The following is an 18,417-nucleotide window of genomic DNA, read 5'->3' on the forward strand; positions in this document are numbered from 1 at the left end:
TTCATTTTCAACAGATATATAATGCAACTTAGTTTTCTCTAGGTCAATCATCTTATCTTCTAACAAAGCATTTCTATTACTTAAAAACAGATTGTTCTCTTTAATCCTACTATTTTCTTTAGCAAGAGATTTAAGAGATACACGCAAATGATACAATTCAGTAGACATATCATTAAAGGCATCATTGCACTCTTCTTTAGTAAGCTGTGTTAAGTCAGTAGTGATTACCTGATTGCTTGATGAACTAACTTCATTTTCTTCAGAATCAGCCATGAGAGCAAGGTTGACATACTCCACATCTTCATCCTCTTCATCTCCATTAGCTGCCCAGTCCTTTTCTTGAGTAATGAAAGCCCTCTCCTTTTGCTTGAGCAGATCAAAATATTTCTTTTTGTAATCTACTTGTTCAAATTTCTTCTTTTCAGAAGTTGGCTTTCTGCACTCACCTGCAAAGTGTCCACTTATACCACAATTGAAACACTTGAACTTGGATTTGTCCACAGTGTTTTTGTGAGGTTTAGTGGCTCTAGTGTTTTTCTTGAATTTCATCTTTGCAAATCTTCTGGACAGAAATGCAAGATGCTCATCAATTCCATCTGAGTCATCTTGGCTGGAGTTGTCTTCATTTTCAGCAGCTTGCTCTTTCCCCTTGCTTGATTCCTGACTTCTTATACCATCTTTGGAGTTTGATGTAGATCTCGCAGTTTCTTGTCTGCATTTCCTCTCATCTTCAGCTACCAATGCAACTGAACTTCCTTTCTTTCTCCCCTTCTCCAATACCTCATCCTGTTCCAGCTCTAGTTCATAAGTCTTCAAGATTCCATACAATCTTTCAAGAGTGAAGTCCTTATAATCTTGAGAGTTTCTTAAGGAGACAGTCATGGGTTTCCATTCCTTTGGCAAGGATCTTAAAAATTTAAGATTTGAATCCTTCACCTGGTACATTCTTCCATACAGCTTCAGTCCATTCAACAGCTTTTGGAACCTATTGAATGTTTCATTTAAAGATTCATTTTCTTCAAAATGAAAGTATTCATACTGTTGAATGAGAAGCTGCATTTTGTTTTCTTTCACTTGTTCTGTACCTTCACACAGTAGTTGAACTGTGTCCCAAACCTCTTTGGCAGTTGTGCAATTTATCACATTATCAAACATATCCATGTTAAGACCATTAAACAAAATGTTCATAGCCTTCTTATCCTTGTGGACTTCTTCTGTGTCTTCCATTGTCCATTCTGCTCTAGGTTTTGGAATGGATTGACCAACAGCAACTGTGGCTGTAGCAACTGTTGCTACTTTGTGGGGAATGTGAGGACCATTCTCAATGCAGTTTACATAACCTTCATCTTGGGAGAGTAGATGAAGGTGCATTTTCACCTTCCAATGGTGATAACTGTCTTTGTCAAGAACTGGGATCTTTACTCCAATATCCTTCTTACTCATCTTTGTTAGATTCCAAGATCTTTAAACTCTTTGTGTGTCAAGAGCCTGCTCTGATACCAATTGTTATTCCTAGTGGACTAACAATGAGATTTACAGAAGGGGGGGTTGAATGTAAATCTCAAAACTTTTTCAAGTTTTGAGCAGTTTATAAAGTTGTGTGTTCAAGAAGAACAAGTGTGTGAATTGCTTTAAGCTAATACAGACAGATATATATTCAAGCACAAATGTAAAGAACACAACAGACCTTAAAAACTTTTCTGGTGGATTTGTTGTTCCACCAGAGATGGTATATTAGAAAATCTGTGATTAAACAATGTTGATCACAGCTGCATCCTAGTACAAACTAGATGAATTTTCTCTCAATGTTTTTCTAAACAGCTCTGGAAAATCTCACATCTAATTACTAGCTTCTACTTGGTTTATATATTACCAAGTGTACAAGTGAAAAACAATATAAAAATACAGTAATAAAATAAGTTCTTCACTTGCTTCTTTTCCTGTTCACTCCAGTACTTTGTTGACTATTGCATCTTTGTACTGAAGAAGAACGGCTGCTTTTTCTGTTGTTCCTGAAATTCGGCTACCACATCTCAGTTGTCTCTATCAACCCATGTGCCTCTGTCTGTAGGTACAACTACCTCTTATCAACGGCTAATCATCAGAACATCCGTTGAAACTTTCATCTGTTGATGCACTCATCCGTTGAAGGATGTTATCCGTTGATGACTTTATCCGTTGAAGCTTTAGAGACATCCGTTGAAGCTTAGCTTCTTATCCGTTGAAGGTCTTTAAGTCATCCGTTGATACCACTTCACTTATACAAAATTACAAGGCATGAAGTATTTACAATTGGCCTTCCTATCTGCATATCATCTAGTAGTCAACATGACTCATAGTTTCTCTCAACTTCCAAGAATTACATTTTAAAAACTGAGACTGAAATATGCTACAACACTAAACTTATTTCTAAGTAAAGCTACACCATCAACGGATAGCCAAAGTGGTCTTATCCGTTGAGGCTACAGACACTAAATTTCTACTTAAGTATTTTGTTAAATATATCATCAAACTAATGCACATACATTCCTAACAATTTTATTATTAAGTCATTTATATTGTTAAGTGTAATTTGGGGATGTGACAGGGTTTGGTATCGGAGCTATGGTTTAGAGTCCCTGAAAACAGTCCAAATAGGCTTTAAGGTGTAGAATATAAATATAGGAAGCGCGAGAGAGTAAGTAGATATTATTCGGGTAAATAGCCAATATTTCCCTTCATTATATCTCAGCAAAGGATGCATTCGTCTTCATCTTCAGTGCCATCCGACACTATCTCTTTCTCTATGTACGCTGATTCGAGGCTTCAATTCAATAGGCTTCAGGGGAAGTATGATCGATTGTTGGAGCGACTCGATGTAGCTTTTGAGGATGATACTCGACCTAAGAATGAACCTAGGGCATAGTTGATCATGAGACTTGAGTCCTTGTTGCCGCTCGTTAACAATAAGCTCAACGAGATACCAGTGCACCGCGACCGCAGTAGCCAGCATACCATCCAGCTAGTGACAGATGAGCTTCAGGGCGTAGTGAAGGTGCTTCAGAAGCAGGAGTGGATCGAGATTCCAAAGGCTTGTGACGATAGCGAGGAGACTTATGAAGCAGAAGATTAGGTCGATTAGGAGCTAGATTTCCTAATTTCTTTTCCAGTTGGCTATCATCCTAGTTTTTTAAACTCTTGAACTATATAGTTTCCCTATTTCCTTGTTGAACTTTGATATCGTTGTATTTCATTCAAACCTTAATTATTGTGTTGTAAGCCGACTTTGCTTTGATGATTAATGCCTTGCTATTTCGTTTCAATTTCACTTTCATTTCCATATCTAGAATTGTCTATCACCTTTATTGCTAATAACCAAAAATCTGAATTGCATGTGATAACCTTAACTTGTAAACCCCCTTAACTTGAAAAAAATGTTATATTTACATCTGTTTTGTTAAACCGTTTTATTTCAGAATCATGCCACCCAAAAAGATGAGGCGAACTAGTACCTCTACCGACCCTGATATCCTTCGAATATTGGAAACTTTGCAACAGCAAACCTATACACTTATTCAACAACAACAAACTACTCAACAAGAATTCTAACACCAACAATTTTGAAACCCAGAGAATCATGAACAACACCAACATCAACCAGATCCACCAGTACCTCCTCAGCCAGTAGTAACTTTTAAAGCTTTTCAAAGTGTGAACCCTCCAGCTTTTCATGATACCATTGACCCAGTTGTAGCCAACACCTGGATAAGAGAAATGGAGAGATCTTTAGAATTGGTTAGGTTAGAGGAAGATTAGAAGACTGTCTACGCTACGTATTTTCTGAAGGGAGAAGTGATCTATTGGTGGGATTCCGTGAAGGCCATGGAAGCACTTCAGCTAGCTACTTGGGCAAGATTTTAGGATCTATTCTTGGAGAAGTATTATCCCAAGTATATTCAGAAACAGATGGAAGTGAAGTCTTTGGAATTGAAGCAAGGGAATATGTCAGTCTTGGAGTATGAGAAGAAGTTCATAGAATTATCAAGGTTTGTGGCCAAGTATGTAGGAACTGAAGAAGAGAAAGCCCAAAGGTTTCAGCAAGGGCTTGAATATTGGATTCGGGATAGAGTGTCGATGTTTGAAATCGATACTTATGCAGGAGTAGTTCAGAAGGCGGCTTCGATTAAAAGTAATTGAGTGTAGTCCAGGAAGGAAATTGATAAAAAAAAGAGAAGGTATTTCAAGGAGAAATGATGGAATCAGGAGGTCAGATAGAAAAGAATATGAAGAGGATTGGATTTCAGAAGGGACGGAACTCACAGAAGAAAGGAGAAGTGAGTAAGAAGTAGAATAACAAAGGAAATTTCCAATAGAATCAAGGACCAGCAAGTGAGAATAGGCAGCCAAGGGTTGAATGCAAGCACTGTGGGAAGAGGCATCCAGGAGTTTGTAATAAGGTCAACATGACTTGTTATCGGTGCAATCAGAAAGGACATTTGGAAAATGAGTGTAGTGCTCAGATAGATTGTAAGTCTAAAAAGAGTTTATTTAAGGTCAAAAGAATGGAATGAAAGTGGTGTTTAAAGGGCAAAAGCAAGAACAGTTGTTTCTTATAGCTGTTCAGGCTAGCAAGTTGCTTAGGAAAGGTTACGAGGCATTCCTAGCTTATGTAGTGGATTCGGAGAAGGAAGTTCCTAGTATAGAAGCGATTCCAGTGGTGAGAGAGTTTTTGAACGTGTTTCCAGAAGAGTTTCCAGGATTACCGCCAGATCGACAAATTGAGTTTAAGATTAATCTTGCTCCAGGAGCAGAACCAGTTTCTAAGGCACCGTATAAATTGGCCCCAGCAGAGATGAAGGAGTTAGCAAGTCAATTGCAAGAACTTTTGTATAAATATAAGGTCCAGTATATCACCATGGGGAGCACCAGTTCTGTTTATAAAGAAAAAGGATGGGAGTATGAGACTTGTATAGACTATCGCGAGTTAAACAAATTGACGATTAAGAACAGATATCCGCTACCAAGGATAGATGAACTACTCGATCAATTAAAAGGAGCTAAGTGTTTCTCTAAGATTGATTTAAGGTCAGGATACCATCAGTCGAAGATCAAGCTAGAAGATATTCTGATGACAGCATTCAGGACAAGGTATGAACATTATGAGTTTTTAGTAATGCCATTTGGGTTAATAAATACCCCAGCAGCTTTCATGGATTTAATGAATAAAGTTTTCAAGAGATATTTGGATAAGTTCGTCGTGGTCTTCATCGAAGACATTTTGATATATTCAAAGTCAGAAGAGGAGCATGAGCAACATTTGTGGATAGCTCTAGAGATTCTTAGACAAGAGAAGCTGTATGCCAAATTTTCAAGGTGTGAGTTTTGGTTGCGAGAAGTTCAATTTTTAGGGCTTATAATTAGAAGTGAAGGAATTAGAATGGACCCTGCAAAGATCGAAGCAGTAATGAGTTGGGAGAGACCCAAGACTCCCACAGAAGTAAGAAGTTTTCTAGGATTGGTCGGGTATTACAGAAGATTCATAAAGAATTTCTCAAAGATTGCTACGCCACTGACTAAGCTAACAAGGAAGAACCACAAGTTTGAATGGTATAAGGATTGTGAAGAGTGTTTCCAAGAATTGAAGCAAAGGTTGGTTATTGCCCCGATATTGGTATTACCGGATGACAAAGGAGAATTCGTTATTTATAGCGACGCTTCATATAAGGGTTTGGGTTGTGTGCTAACAAGGTGATTTCATATGCATCCAGACAGCTTAAACCCCATAAATTGAAATATCCGACTCATGATTTGGAGTTAGCAGCTATAGTAATTGCGCTCAAGATATGGAGGCACTACGTGTATGGAGAGAAGTGTAAAATTTACACGGATCATAGGAGCTTGAAGTATATATTCATTCAGAAGGAGCTCAACATGAGGCAAAGGAGATGGTTGGAACTTATAAAGGAATACGATTTTTCGATACATTATCACATAGGAAAGGTGAATGTAGTAGCCAACGCGCTCAACAGAAAGGAAAGATTAAATTTGATGGCATTACCAAAGGAGTTGTTTGAATAAAATACGGTCTGATTCAGTTTCTACTTGATGTTGATATTTAGTTTGTTGTTAATTATCAAAGGTGGTATTAATATAGATGATTGATGTTGACTTTAATATGGGATGTTGTGAGCATCAAAGTTCATATTGATATCTAATTTAATATGACATCAAAATGAATATTGATATCAAGAGAATAATCGAATGACCGGAGAAGAGTTATGTACACAAAAAGATGAGCAAGGGATATTAAGATTTTCATCAAGGATTTGGATTCCTCAAGTAGTTGAACTGAAAATAATGAAATACTGCAGAAAGCTCACAATTTGAGACTTTCAATTCATCCAGGAAGCACTAAGGTGTATGAAGATTTGAAAAAGAAGTTTTGGTAGCCGAACATGAAAAGAGAAATTGCGGATTGGGTTGCGAAATATTATACGTGTCGACGGGTTAAAGCGGAACACGAAAGACCAAGCGCGTTAATTCAGCCATTGAAGATCCCAGAATGGAAACGAGAAAATATTGCTATAAATTTTATAGTGGGATTACCTCGGATGAAATCTGGACACGACACCATTTGGGTTATTGTTGATCGCCTTACCAAGTCAGTGTATTTTCTGCCGATCAATGAAAGGACTTCATTGGATAGATTGGTGCATATGTACGTGCATGAGATTGTGTTACGTCACGGCGTTCCAGTATCGATAGTTTCGGATCGAGATCCGCGATTCAACTCAAGATTTTGGAAACAGTTTCAAGAGAGTCTTGGCACCAAGCTAAATAGGAGCATGGCGTATCATCCGCAGACTGATGGTCAAAGCGAGAGGACCATTCAAACAATTGAAGACATGTTACGAAGTTGCGTTATTGATTTTATGGGAAGTTGGGATGAACATTTACCATTGGTAGAGTTCTCCTACAATAACAGCTATCACTCAATCATTGGAATACCACCGTACGAAGCGTTGTATAAAAGAAAGTGCAGATCGCCAACGAATTGGGATGAAGTTGAAGAAGGAGAGATTCTAGGTCCCGAACTGGTCCAACAGATGAGGGAGACAGTCAAACTGATCCAGAAAAGATTGCTTGCTTCTCAAGACAGGCAAAGGAAGTACGCAGATCCTGCTCGAAAGGATGTGAGTTTTCTAGTCGGCGAATCCGTATTGTTAAACGTGTCACCGTGGAAAGGGTTGACTAGATTTGGAAAGAAAGTCAAATTAGCACCTAGATATATAGGTCCTGTTGAGATTTTTTTTAACCAAGTGAGGAAAGTGGCTTACGAGTTAGTGCTGCCTCCGCAGTATCAGCATGTTTATAATGTCTTTTATGTGTTTTTGTTAAAAAAAAAAGAAAAAAAAAAGTATAACCCGGATGTCAATCTTGTAATAGAGTATGAGCCTATAGAAATTCAGGCAGACTTGTCGTATGAGGAGCAACCTGTCAAAATACTCGACTGGCAAGCAAAGAGTCTTAGAAATAAGTCGGTAAAGTTAGTAAAAGTACTTTGGAGGAACCTCAAGGTCGAAGAGTCAACTTAGGAGTTCGAGTCTGATATGCGTTCCCGGTATCCTCATCTGTTCTCTTAGATTCTGAGGACAGAATCCTTTAAGGGGGAGAGAATGTTACGACTGGTATTTTATGTAATATTATTTGCGAACTCTGTATAATATTAGAGTCGACAATAAATATATTTATTGATTGTATATTTGTGTGAATGGAATTTGCTGCATTATAAATTGCTTTATTTAAAATATGAAATTTTCAAAGCGAGAGTTTTATTAATTTCTCTTATTCTTAATTTATAGAGAATATTCTTTACCTTGGGAAAATTATTTTTTTAAAATCATTTCATTCACAAATCACAAAAGTGATCTCATAAAATTTCTAAAAATCCAAGTTATTTTATGGTACAACTTTTATAATTTTCGAAATTTTATTTTATTTTATAAAAATAAATATTTGAAATTAGTAGTTTAGTAATTAGCAATTTACATGAATACCCATGCATGCAAATACCCTCCCATTCAACTTAAAGGGCTAAAAAGACAATTCATACCCCACTAACTCTCTTTTATCCACCAAAAGACCAAACTAACCTTACATGCATTTTTGGCTTAGCTTTGGGAGAAGGGCACTCTTATAAATTCAGAACTCCACTCACATTTAATCAAATCAAAACCATAAAACATGCACAAGTTGTCATGATCATTTCATTTTTCACTCCACACTCCACCCTTACCTCACTCTCTCCTCCCTCTCTTCTCTTCCCTCTCGGCTAAACCCCTTCCCCCATCCCCTTCAATTTTTCTTCAATAAATCCTTGCCATTCTAGTATAATTTCACTACTCATTAATATATAATACACTTTCCAAGAAGTTCCATGCTTAGGAGATGAAGTTTAATGCTTGCATGTCTTGTTTTTATGTGATCTCCAAGGAGAAACTCTTTATTTATGTGGATTAAAGAGTTCTCCATGAGATATACTTTTTATGTGCATAAACTAAGTGTTTCCTTGATTAAAACTCCTTTAAAACACTTGCATGATACTGATCTCTAGTTGTAATGCCATGTTTTACTTTGCATGTTAGAGATAGGGCATTATTTTCAAGAATGATCAAGCTATATATGCTCTCTTTTTCGAAAATATACATGCATGTTTAGTTTGTGATTAAATTTGACCTATATGGGATAAAAATGAATTATTTCCTTGATATCATACTTGATCTTAGTTTTTAAAATATAGTGTGCATGATCCCTTGAAATAATTTAGTATTTTAAGTGGAATTTATGAGCTAATAATCCCATTATTTAGTCGAACTTGTTTTTGTGATCATTGTGAGTTGCATGTTAAGTTTTAGTTTACATGTTGGTGTTATAGGGCATGAATGATCTCCATTCTTGGTTGAGGCCTTAGTTTAGAGTCTTATAGAAGTAAATTTTCCTTGGTTGAGATTTAATTCATGATTTTGAAGTGGGAGTTAAGGTGGAAAGGCTAGGATAGAATCCTGAAATTTTTCCAGATTTGCATGTGAGTTGTGTGTTGATTTTGAATGGGCATTTCTTAGGCATTGTTAGGCCCAAGCCACGGAGAGTTAGTACTTGGGTTTTAGTTGAGTCCAGAAGCCATTAATTAGGGAAACCCAACCATTTAGTGAGGTGCACACACCCAAAACTTAGATTCTGCCAGAACAGGGGACAGATTGAGTTTAGTACATTCTGGAGATCAAAAAGTTGGATTCAGAGTAAGCCCTCATTAGAAATTTATTACTACTGATACTAGGGAGTTTAAGGAAGAGTTTCAAGTCGAACCATGGAGGTTTAGAGTTAGAACCAATGAGTTTAAGTTAGTCCAAAACAGGGCAGTTTTCAGGACACTCATTTAGAGTTGTGTCAACTTTGAGCTTAGGCCCAAGAAAATCTAGGAAGGCCCTTAGTGTCATTCAAAGGGCACAAGTTAGATTATAGACTTAATAATCCAGTAGGTCAGTTTTGGTTAGGAATATTCGAGCTTTAGTGTGTTAAAAACCGAGAGTTGCCTAAGGTGTCGTCATAAGTATGCAAGTGAGAACGCTTTCTTTTAGCGTTTAGTTTTGTGGACCCTATGAGTGAGGCATGAGTGAGCCCTAGGATTTGAATTTATATATAGGTCAGTGGAGTGTTAGGCCAAGGTTTTGGCTAAGAGAATTGGAACCACCAAGTGTAGGCCCTTCAAAAGTCGAGACTAGTTTAGTAGTGTGTCGCAAGTGGAATTGTGGAGATTTGAGAGTGAGATCATTCAAGTCCCGAATAAAGCACCAAGTCTAAATAATAGTATGAGTATACCTATATGTGTTATGTGCTCCAAGGTGCTACTATATATGTATGTGTATGGTATTGTGTGTTAACTTAGTATTTTACGCAATATAAGACACTAAGCGTTACTTGGAGTCAATTTGTGCATTTGGTGTTAGGGTTGTTTGGTGTCATAAGAGTCCGTAGTAATGAGGGATTCTTATTATTTTGTAGGATCAAGTGAAGATAGGAAGCTTGCCGTCAAGGTCGAGTAGTGCTCCCGTCACTCCCAAGACAAGTCGTGTGTAGTCAAACCTCTCAAGGCAAGTGTCCTTCCCTTGTAAACTTATATTGTGCAAGTGTACTCTTCCTTCGTAATGACATTATGCGAGTGTTTCCCCTTGTTAAATTGATATTATGCAAGTATACTCCTTTTGTTAATCATATGTTATGCAAGTACCCTGAGATACTTATTGGAACCATGATAGCTTGCTTGAATTTGATATTGCCCATTGTTATAAGTACCCGAGCTTGATTTGAGTTAGTATAATTGGTATACCTTGATCACCCCAAATTCATTCAGAAGCATATCGTACCTTTAATAATCATTCATATACCTTGTTGTATTCCCCTTGACTTAGTCTTTAAATATCCTTATTGATTATACATTATCGAATTTCCTTGCGAACTTGAGAAAGTTAATCCCTTCGAATCATATCACCATTTTCGATTGTTTATCATTTCCTTTCATTAAACCCTGAGATAACGATTCATTTATACACTTTCTTATTACCCCTTACTATGATACTCGAACATTGAAATTTCTTTGATACCCTATGATTGTAACCCTAGTTGAGATTCCTACCTTTATGGTTTATTGATTCAAACTCTTTTACAATACTTTCTTCCTTGATTGTTAAACCATTGATATTCATCTTTGATAACCTCTAGTGAGAAGATTACTCTTCTATCAATAAGAATCTCGTAATCTTAATCCTTTGATTTTTGATCGTAACCCTATTATTTGAAATCCTTCGGAATTGGAATGATTGATACCCTTACTTATAATCATTAGAATTTCCCTCTGTTAAACTATTGTTACTCAACCCTGATTATTCCTTTAAATCAGTAAATTGTTCCTTTGCATTGAACCCTGAATTAATTCCCTCACCTTGATAGTTCAATTCGTCTGGCAATAAACCTTAACTTAGTACAACTGTTGTTGAGTTTGGCATAGAATTCCTTAAAGAAGTACTCGATCCTTCCATGCCTAAAGAGCTTTTGAAATGTTATTATTTCTGGCATCAAATTTTTATCAAACTGTAAAGTTTTTAAAAGCCAAATTGTCAAAGGGACAATAAATGTTTTCTTGAGAATAGTGAAGATGTTTACTGTTTAAGAAATTTATTATCAATCGGCATCAGTTTTTTAAATGATTAAAAAGTTGGATTTTCAGTCCCAAAGGGGGACAAATGTTTTCTTTAGATAGTGGATCTGGACTGAGACGCGATTCCTTTCCACACTTAAATGGTAGGCTTAAAAGTTGCCTAGGGATCCCATTAATGTTTTAGAACCCAGCGAGGTTCGGGATTACTTCGCGGCTGATCACCGGCTGTAATCCGTAGCGTCATAAAATGGTTTTTGGATTAAGAAATGATTTTGGAAATGTTTTGTTACAAACAAATGATGCCATCACCCAAAAGTTCATCTCTTATTGCTATTAGCTCTATCTTCATATTGTCATTCTTTCATATGTATCTCGATTCCTATTTTGTATCGTAGTGTTTAGCACTTGCTGAGCATTTGGCTCACTACTTGCTTTCACCCTGATATTACAGCTAGCATCTATGGTTAGATTCAAGCAGACCGCTCGTAAGTCCACTGGAGATGCTGAGGCTTATTTGAGAGCTCAGGTAGGTAGCTGAAAGTCTATTATGAGGACCGGTAGTTATGAAGTTGTATTAGTTTGTAGGGTTGGACTGTTCTTCAAACACTAAACCTAGCGATCCTGGATATTGTCTGTAAACAGCCTTTTGCAATATTATTTTATTATTAAGTCATTTATATTGTTAAGTGTAATTTGGGGATGTGACATAAATGTTTGCCACCTCCTACTCAGGCTGAAGACACTGTTCAGGATACAATGATCACACCTCCTGTCTCTCCAATTCATGAAAATGTAACAGTTGAAGATTCAGGATTAAGTCCTGAAATTGACATCCACAAAATGATCATTCCAACTGTGCTCTATCTTGAAGCTCCTACAGCAGCTCAGCCATCTACAGTCAACTCTCCAATCTTAAATGTTGAGATACCATCTACACCAATTCTGGAGATAAATTCTGATGATCAGAATTTAGATGAAGCTACTGCAGAATCTCCAACAGCAACACACACACTAGTACTGTCAGAAGATAATGAGTCTTCTTCAAGTTCTGAAGACAGTGTTTCTATTGATACTCCAGCTCCCATTCTAGGAAAGGAGGCACTTATTGAGAAGTTTGTTGAGCAAGCTGCTCCTATTCCTTGGGAAGATACTCACAGAGGTGTGGAGTGGACCAAGAAGTGGAATGAAGCTGATTTCATTCCAAGCTTTAAAGTTCTGACAGAGCACATTGCTAAGGCTTATGAGCTGATAACAAGTTCTGATTTTAAGACTCAACTCAAAGTCACAGCTCTAAGTGTCAAGACTCTTCAAGGTCAACACTCTACAACTCATGAAAATGTTGACAAACTTCTTGAAAAGGCTGAAAAGCTGGATATGGAGACCAAGCTTGATAAAAAGAGGTTTATCAGACCTATTTTTGAGGAAGTTGAAGCCATTGAGAAGATTCAAGAACAACAACAGGCCCAAATCACTGAGGTCCTGCAGAATCAAGCTTCTCAAAAGGCTCAACTGGATGAAATTCGATCTTTAGTAGAACTTCTTCTCTCTCTCCTATTACCTGATGATGCCAAAAAGGGGGGAGAAGATAGTTAAGTCCAAATGCTCTAATACTCAGATACTGAAGAAAAGAGATAATAATGAAGATGACCAGGGAAACCCTAGCAAGGGTCAAGGTCAAGGTCAAAGAAGCAAGGTTTCTTCTAGGAAACTAATTACTCATCTTCTATTCAAAAGAAGACAAGTTCTGAAGCTGTTCAAACTCAAAATCCGATATCAAGTTATGATGAGCAAAGTCTGATGACAAAGCCTGATGTTCTTATTCAAGGTGGAAGTCAAGACTCTCAGAAGTTTCTGCAAACTCTGAAGCTCAAGGGAAAGCAGACTATTGTCTACTACAAGGATCCCAAAATTCAGACACTTGATGAAGAGATTTCTAGAAGACTATTTCTGAAACATAATCCTGGAATGGATTTAGAAAATCTCAAGGAGAAAGAAGCTAGATTTAAAGCTGAGAAGACAAATGTAAAGTCAAAAGCTTCTGTTGCAAAGAAACCTCCAAGGCCTAAGGTAAAAGGCATTGTGATCAAGGAGAAATCAAATACTGAGGCATCAAAGCCCAAAATAAGATCACAGATTGAGATTGATCCCAAAGATAAAGGAAAGGGAAAAGTTGATGAACCAATAAAGCCACAGGAGATAAAAATTCCTCAAATCCTGATAAAACCTGTGTGCAAACTGGTTCAAGTTCATGATGATACTCTTGTTGAAGATGAAGATGTTCAAACTCTGAGAAGAAGGAAGATAATTGAAGAATCCAAGACAACCTCTGACAGAGCTCAAGTTGTTCATAGTGAAGAACGGCAAGAAATAGCAAGTTCTGATAAAGTCATCAAGACATCAACCTCTGACAGTGCTCAAGTTGATTTAGACAAGATGAAAGTAGCTGACAAAAAGAAACTTCTATGGAAAAATGTCAAACCATCAGATCTAAAGAAAAGCCAATTGCTGTCTGATTTCATGACTATTGGGTTAAATGCTAGAGAACCAAGAGACAGAGCAGGGCTAGGTTCTGATGAAGCTAAGATCAAGACAGGAGTTGAAGTTGCTACTAGAGATTCATTTTGGTTAACTGACAAACCTCTTGAAGATGTTACACAGAAACACCTTGATAAGGTTATCTCTGTTCAAGTGGTACTAGATGCTCATGATAAGCACAATGTCAAAGAAAATCTGATTCTATTTCTTGAAGATGGAAGGACATATCAAATGTCAGAATCAGATATGCTGAACAAATCTTTGAAAGAACTTCAATTCTTTCATTATCTTTTAGAGATAAAGTCTGATATTACCATGAGATGGTCAAAGTTCATAATGAAGACCATAAGAGATAAAGCTAGAATTTCTGGTTTAAGGGTTACAGAATTCATTCCTAATATTGTTGAAGATGATGGAAGTGAAATTCCAATGAAGAAGGATTATGCTAAACTTGAAGTGATTTTGAAAGAGAAATGTCTATGCTACAATGAAGATTCTTCTCATCCAAGGGTAATAAGACTGGATGATGGTTTAGAAAGAAACCATAGTTCTGCTTTAAGGACTGTAATCTACTAGATTGGAAGTCAGGGTGAAGATTTGAAGCAAGTCAAGACTACACTATCTCAAGTCCCGAGGATTAAAGAAGAAAAGCTGATATCAAACTTTGTCACGAATTACTTTGGATTCAGATTGACTCAGTGAGATCGGTAAAAGCTACAAGGACTGTAAGTTATAGTTAGTTATCTAGTTAAACTCTTATTTGCATTTGTACTTAAATGTTTTTGACATCATCAAATCTATTAACTTGTATATTTTGCATAATTTACAAGTTGGGGGAGATTGTTAGATATATTTGAGATGTCATGTTTAATATGATTTGTGTTTAGTTTTCAGAACTTAACAACAGGACATATCAGGACTTACTGAAGTCAGAACTTAATATCAGAACTTAAATGTCAGAAGATACATATTAGAACTTAAGTGCGAGAAGACTTTCAGTTAAGGAATGAAGCTGATTTACAGGAGAAGATCGAGACTAAAATAATAGAAGATATGCATGGAAAGAGTTAGAGGACTATAAGAATTGTAGAAGATATCTGATTGATATATTTTAGGAGACAGAATTATATTCAATATCAATTAGAATATATCTTGTAACTGTGTACTATATAAACACATTTTAGGGTTTACACTATATGTGTTATCATTATCGAGAAGATTATACATTGTAACCTAGCAGCTCTTAGTGATATTTGTTCATCACTGAGAGAGAACAACAGTTCATATTGTAACAGAGTTTATTAAATATACTTGATCATTGTTACATACTTGTGTTGAAATCGATTTGATTGTATAAACACTGTATTCAACCCCACTCTACAGTGTTGTGTGACCTAACAGTTTACAAGTTAAGCAAGTTAGTGATGGAATATTTATTAGTCAAACTAAATATATTCATGATCTTTTAAAGAAGTTTGATCTAATGGATTGCACATCTGCAAAAACTCCCATGGCTACTATAACTAAGCTTAAATTAAACACTACTGAAAAGTCTGTGGATATTTCAAGTTATAGGGGCATGGTTGGTTCACTTCTGTACTTAACAGCTAGTAGGCCAGATATAATGTTTGCTACTTGTCTTTGTGCTAGATTTCAGGCTGATCCTAGAGAATCTCATTTAGTAGCTATTAAGAGAATTTTCAGATTTCTCAAGGGAACACCAAAACTTGGCATTTGGTACCCTAGAGATTCTGGTTTTGATTTAACTGGTTATTCAGATGCAGATTATACAGGTTGTAGAATTGATAGAAAAAGTACAACAGGAACCTGTCAATTTCTAGGAAACAAGCTTGTGTCCTGGTTCCGTAAAAAGCAAAATTTAGTTTCTAATTCTAGGAAACAAGTTGTTGTGCACATATTTTGTGGATGAAAAACCAATTGCTAGACTATGGTCTGCAAGTGGAAAGAATTCCTATTTTTTTTGATAACACAAGTGCAATTGCCATCACTGAAAATCCAGTACAACATTCAAGAACAAAGCACATAGACATCAAGTACCATTTCATAAGGGAACATGTGATGAATGGTACTGTGGAACTACATTTTATTCCAAGTGAAAAACAACTTGCAGATATATTTACCAAGCCACTGGATGAATCCACCTTTTCAAGGTTGGTAAGTGAGTTAGGTATGCTTAATTATTCTTGAATTATTTCAGATATTTTTGCAAGTTGTAATGCAGCCAAATATTTAATTGATTTTTCAGTTTTGGATGAAATTTTGGCTAAGTCAAAATTCACATCCTGACGGATGATCATTATCCATCGAGTTCAATCATCCGTCGGAATACAATTTGTTAATAAAATCAATTATTTTTCTGGAATATTTTATAACTCGACGGATAACTGATTTATCTTCATCCGTCGAATTGTCTCAATCCTAGCCGTTAATTCTCTGAACATTATCCATCGAGTATACTTACAGTTTGTAAGCATAACACGACGGATAAGTGATGGAATTTTACAGTTTATTTTTTAAACGGCTATTTTGGGCAATTTTTATAGGTCACTTTATTTTACTTTATTATTTTTGGCAATTATTTTATGAGATAGTACAAAAGCAAAATTCATTTTCATTACTTTTCTTTTATCATTCTCAATTCATCTGCTCTAACTTCTTTCTTTCTCAAAAGCAATTACCTTCTCTCTCTAGCAATTTTTACTCTCTAACAATGGCACCAGTCGTCAAAATCATGTCTCAAACTGGCTTTATCTATGAGAAGAACAATTTCACAGCTCTAGTGAACAAGGGGATTCAACAGTCTGGCGACTACCACAAAATGATGGATTTTGTGCAAGACTGTAAGCTCAAATATGCCATGCTAGAGTCTCCCACTATCTACTGTGAGGTTGTGGAGGAAATATGGACAACTGTAGTGTACAACTCAACTGACAAGACCATCACTTTCACTATTAAAGGTAAGGAATTCTGTGTTAATAGTGACATTGTTAAAGCATGCTTAGGATTCTTGATAATATTGTCTCTACTCCACAGACAGACACTGATATTGTTAACATGTTAAAATCCATAGGTTATGCACTCACCATCTCTAAATTAAGTGAAATTAGGAGATTGGGTCTTAGGAAATAATGGAGTTACCTGTGTGATGTAGTTACTAAAGTATTTTCTGGTAAAATTAGCAATTTTGATTCTGTTAATATCTCCATGCTCAACATGTTTTACATGCTAGTAACTGATAGATACTTCAATTTTAGTGATCTAGTTTTGTTTGAGTTGGGGTTTAAGTTAGGGGAGCTTAATAAGAGGGGTAAGAGTGTTTATTATGCCAGATTTTTAATGATGCTTGCTAACCACCTCTGTGAGGACATTGTGATTGAGAACCCAACCAACAAGTTAAATTGTTGGGTTCAAGAAAGAAGAATTATTGTAGATCTCAATAGAGCAGATCACCACAAAGAGGTTCCACTCTTCTACTTTCCAGTAATGGAGGCACCTCAGGTAAGTGAGGTAATTTCAACTGTCTCTACTCTTTCAACGTCAAACATTTCTTTGCTTTCTAGTGCTACAATGGCAACTGTGTCAATGACCCAACAGTTGCCTACTCAAGCTGCCAAACCATCAAAAATTTCTAAATCTAAAGCTAAGAAAGCCCCCTCTGATTTCTTTCAAAAGAGATCAGTTGGAAAATCTACCAAACCTAAAGAGGGGAGTGTGAAGATGGGTAAGAAAGGTGAGGAACAGGGTGAAAATCAAAGAATCCCTAAGAATAAGGATGGTGAGCATAGTGTACCCAAACCAAGCCACACCATAGTTTCCCAACAAACTGTGGTTGTTAATAAGGAGAAAAGCTCAATTCTAGTTTCATCCTCCCAAAAGGATGTAACTATTGAAACAAGCTCTCAACCAGGAGCACTGAACAAAAGGGGTAGGGACACAAGTTCACCACAAACTTACAGAAGAAAGAAGAAATCTAAAACCCTTGGGGATGTACAGGGTACACATACAGTGCAAACTGGAGCTAAAGACCAGTCAATGCACCATCTCAATGTCAAATTGATGTGGCTCCAACAAATGTGGAGTCACAGCAAAAATCTGTACAAATTAAAACACCTCAAATACCAAATTCTCCCACACACTCTTTGGATGTTAACATGATTCAAACATCTCAACCATATTCTCCATCTTTAACTCTGTTGGAGAAGCCAAAAATCCATGCAAGTTAGCATCATCTTCTAGATGATTTGTTGGTTCACTTGCCATTTCTTTCTGAGACTGTTGAGATATATGTGCCAAAATTTTCATCAATCTGCACAAAGTCTACAATAGTCTCCACTCCACACTCATTCATTTCTATTCACTCGATGGATATTGTTCATCCGCCGAGTAGTGATTGTATCCCGACGGATGTGCCTAATAGCAGTCATCCGTCGGATAGTCAAATTACTAACCCGATGGATATTTCTCATCCGTCGGGTGTCTCTGCACAACTCCAAAGTTCAACTATAATCACAAGTGCAGATGCCTTAGTAATTGTGCAATCACTATTAGGATTGAGGGAAGGTAGTGACTTGAGTGAGAGTCTGGGTTGCTCCTAGAAAAAAGGAGATTAAAAGAGTGATCCAATGCAGTCCATTTCTTCAGGACTGGCAAAAGTGAGTGTGAGGAGT

This window comes from Apium graveolens, chromosome 3 (genome assembly GCF_009905375.1).
Source record: "Apium graveolens cultivar Ventura chromosome 3, ASM990537v1, whole genome shotgun sequence".
NCBI classification, from domain to species: domain Eukaryota; kingdom Viridiplantae; phylum Streptophyta; class Magnoliopsida; order Apiales; family Apiaceae; genus Apium; species Apium graveolens.